The sequence below is a fragment of the Camelus ferus genome, chromosome 8 (genome assembly GCF_009834535.1).
Source record: "Camelus ferus isolate YT-003-E chromosome 8, BCGSAC_Cfer_1.0, whole genome shotgun sequence".
Classification (NCBI taxonomy): Eukaryota; Metazoa; Chordata; class Mammalia; order Artiodactyla; family Camelidae; genus Camelus; species Camelus ferus.
Window position 1 is genome coordinate 54,393,653 of NC_045703.1, and position 4,399 is coordinate 54,398,051.

Sequence of the window (4,399 nt, forward strand, 5' to 3'; positions counted from 1 at the left end):
AGGAGGGAAGGAGGAAGGAAGGAAGGGAGGAAGGAGGAAAAGTGAGTATTTACGGAATGGCTTATTAGGATATTTTGGCGACCTGAGGTCTGTTCCCAGTGGAAGTTTAGACATAGTCCCTTGGGCTGTCGATCTTCTCTGCAAAAATGAGGGCTTCTCTGGTCAAAGGATGAGGCTTGGGAGGGAGCAGTTCCTGAGTGTCTGCTTGAGGAAAAGAGTGTATTGCTCCTATGGGCCGAAAAATCAGTGCCTCTCCCCCTCCGCATGCCCAGTGGAAACTCTGCCTGAGTCACCTGAGGGACTTACTTCTCAGGGTGAGGCTTCTCCACTCCAGGCGCCCTCACCCTCCTGATAAGATGTGCTCCTTGCGTTAAGCCTGCATCCACTCAACACTTAATCTCTTGGCTTTGAGATATTTTTAAAATTTTATTCAAAGAAACTTGGGGTGTTTATTCAAAGGTTTTGTGCTGTTGGGTTTTTGTTTTGGCTGGTGAAATTTTACTCTTTTATCCCATCTTCCTAATTGGGAAATGTTTAGATGATCTGCTTGCCTATCTAGTTTTAAACCAGTCTGGGAAATGCCTGCAGAAAGCAAGTCACCCCAAGGAAGGTCCACGCTTCCGTGTGGACGTGTCTTCTTTCTGCTCTGTGCGACCTACCCAGACTGCACAGCAGCCCCGCAGTGCCGGCCTTTGATAAAGCCCTTAGAAACGATGCCGCTTTTGGAAAAGTTTTTCGGGTAATTTCAGGAGAACAATAGTCCACACTACCTCCTGAAAAGGAAGACTAAGACCCTTCCAAAGAGAGCACTGGGCCGGAACCGGATGATTGTTTTCTGTTTTCCACATTCCATGTCTCAGCCAGCGGTGCTGTAATGGGAGGGTTAAGAGGGTGGACTTGGGTCCAGGCTGCAGTATTTGAGTCCCAGCCCTGCCATTTACCAGTCTGCACCCAGTGGCCTCATCTGAGAAATGATACCACCCCACAGGTTGTTAAGAGGATAAATAAGTTAATTCATACAATCTTTATAACAGGGACTGACATAGAAAGTGCTGTATTTAGCGGGGAGGGTATAGCTCAGTGGCAGAGCGCATGCTTAGCATGCACCAGGTCCTGGGTTCAAGTCTCAGTACGTCTATTGAAATAAATAAATAAATGAATAAGCCTAATCCCCTCCCCCCAAAAAAGGCCTGAAAAATGTTTTTTAAAAATGGAAAGTCCTGTATTTAAATACTGGTTAGATAAAAGTCACTGACTCCGATAAACAGACTTTGGATGTTCCTCGTGAGTTGCTGATGACATGGGGGAGAAAGGAAATAAGTGCAGAGCTTTGTGACTTCTTTCTCTCTCTCTCTCTCTGTGGGTGTGTGTCTACTTTTCCACCTGCTGCTTTAGTCCTCTCCATTAATTCTCATATCAACCACGTGGTTGGCCTTGTCACCAGTTCTAAGTGGCAGAGATGGGGTTCCCATTCCTGCTGCCAACACCCAGGGCTGGTTCCTCTCCCCTCTCCCAGCCTCCAAAGATGCAGACGTACACCTGGAGCTGATCCTCTACTTTGACTTTAGAAGAACAATTTTGGGGAAATCAACCAGATGGCTTTGAACAGCAGAGGATCTGTGACAAAAAAATGGGTCCAAAGGCCCAAAGTGGTTTTCTTAGAATGGTGGAGTAACAGATGTTTCTGTTTTCTTTATTTTTCAAAATTCCTCTTTATAAAATTATATTACTAAAAATAGATTTAAAATAAGTCTCTTCTGTATAGCACAGGGAACTGTATTCAATATCTTGTAATAACTTTTAATGCAAAAGGATATGAAAACAAATATATGTATGTATATGCATGACTTGGACATTGTGCTGTACACTAGAAATCGACACATTGTAACTGACTGTATTTCAATAAAAATTTTTTAATAAAAAATTATATTACTTTTATATAAAACCACATGTAGATTTCTTTAAAGCATCAATAATTCATAGAATTATTTTTATGCTCCCTATTTAGATTAAATTTGAGTAAACTAATTTGCTTTTATAGAAAAGATTCAAAGACTTTGCCCTTCCCTGACCCCAAACATGAGAACTCAGGAGTCTGGGCTGAGGCTGGACTTGGGAGGACAGGGCAATAGTACCTCCCCTGTATTTTGGTGTTCCATTTTTCCAAATCAAAACCCTATACTATCTCCTCCCATTCAGGCTTGGGAAGAATTGGTGAAGCCACCAAGATCAGGGAAACTGCTTTAATTCCCAAATGTGTCACCCTATAGCTTTTTCCGTAAGCTTCCTGAGAGCACACAGAGATTGCTGAAGGGCTGCTGAGGGGGCAGGGAGGATGCCTGCCAGCGCCAAGTGACCAGTCAGGGGACTCGGGTGCCAGATAACTTGGTGGTTCTAACCACTTCTCTTTCCCCACCTACATTCTAAGCCTGAATCACATTGCAGAATGCCTCACACAGGTGCCCTTGGTTCTGACAATACAGTGGACATTGATCCTGTCCTCAGAGAGAGGACAGAGCTTTTTGGCTGGTCAGCATCTCCTCCTTCCTGTACTTGGGGATCTGCTACCCCAAGAGTCAAGGTGAGCGGAACTAACTCCCATTTAGAAAGCGGAAAGGTAAACTTGCTCTGCTGGGTGCTTTTACTGATCAGACCCCCCTCTCCAAAACTCTGAATCTGGAGACTGCGATGCAAAGAAGGAGGCAGAGTGGGAATTTATGGTGTCCTGGGGCAGCGGCAACATCAGGCACTTTGAAGGTATCACCAGGCAGGTTCTGGGCAGTGATTTTGGAACCTTCTGCTTAGACTCTCCATGTCCCTGCCGGCTTCCAAGCCTGCATCTCTATCAACTCCATGAGCTACATTAACCAGAGGCATTTTCTGGCACTTGCTCTGATAACGTGACTAGTTCACATTTTCAACTCCTAATTTGACCAGTTTACTCCAGAATCCTTTCCAGTGGTTATCTTGACCTCAATTACACCTCATCCATCCCAGTTCCAGTTACATCAGTCGAGACATGTTCTGACCCTTTACAGATGGATGATGATCCCTTCCATCCTTAATGATCTGGATTAGAAACCTTATCAATTCTTCCAGCCTGAATAACTAATAATAATACCTAACTTTTATAGTGAGTAGTTTTTTTTTTTTTTAGGTTAGACGCCTTCAGGCATTGTATCAGATCATACTTAGAAAAAAATAAATATGGACTGCTTCCTATTGTAATACCAGTTTTACTGAGGGTCACATAACTGACCAGCGCATGCGAGCCAGTGTGTGGCAGAGCTGAGGACTGATTCCAAGTCTGTCCAACCCCAATGCCTGAATTCAAACCACTTCAACTCCCATGTCTCTAGGGAACTCCATAAACTGTGTTCCATTTCAGCCCAGGAAACTGGGTCAGGCTGCAGACCAATCACTATAGAAGCACTTCATCTAAATTTCAAAAGGCAAGTAAGTAAAAGTTACCTGAATCTGAGATCATATTCTATGATGATTAAAATATTTTTTTCTTTTCTTAGAGAGGGAGAGAGAGAGTGGAATCATTAACATTCCTTTGTAGTTTAGAAATAAACTACAAGAAATAAAGAATTTAGGGGGTGGGAATCTTTTCTTGCCCTAGGTGTCAGGTCCTCCTTTAGTATTTCCACTGGGAAACGAGACATTGCCGGAACACAGGGCTGTCCATACACACCAACTTCTGTCAATTCAAAATCCAAAGTAATTCTAATCAACCCTTTTTTTTGAGGGCCTATATCAGGCACTATGGGTCAGGCAGGTTAATCCAAAAGATTGTTTCTGATCTAAATGACTGAACAGGTAAACGATTTCCCTGTAAGGAAGCCATTGGTGGACCCTGAGTTCCTCCTTCATAGTCATTTAATTTGTAAATATCCATAGGCCCCTGTAATTGACAAGAAAAATCAGTGTCACGATCAGAACATGAGATCTTGAGTCTCATTCATGGATGTTGCTTATCTCCTTAAAGGCGATTTAAAATATTTCTTTTCTTTTCTTTTGGGGGTATCACTATTACTTTTAGATTCTGTGTTTTTTTCACGATGGAGACAATTCAAAACAATGATGACATTTTACTCCAGGTCAGCCAAGCTCTAGAAACAAGTAAACTTCATAGTCATTCCTGGCAGGAGGGAAACATACTAAGTCTAGTCACTGACTGCCTGGGGGTTTGGGAGACCTGTGTTTCTGCCACAAACCTATATAAGGCTCTGGCTAAATAACTTGGTTACACAGATCCTCCTTACATGGGGTTACATCCCGTTAAATCCATTGTAAGTTGAAAATAATCCATCATAAGTCAAAAACGAATTTAATGCACCTACCTTATTGAGCATCACCCATGCTTTAGCCTGCCTCAAACATGCTCAGAACACTT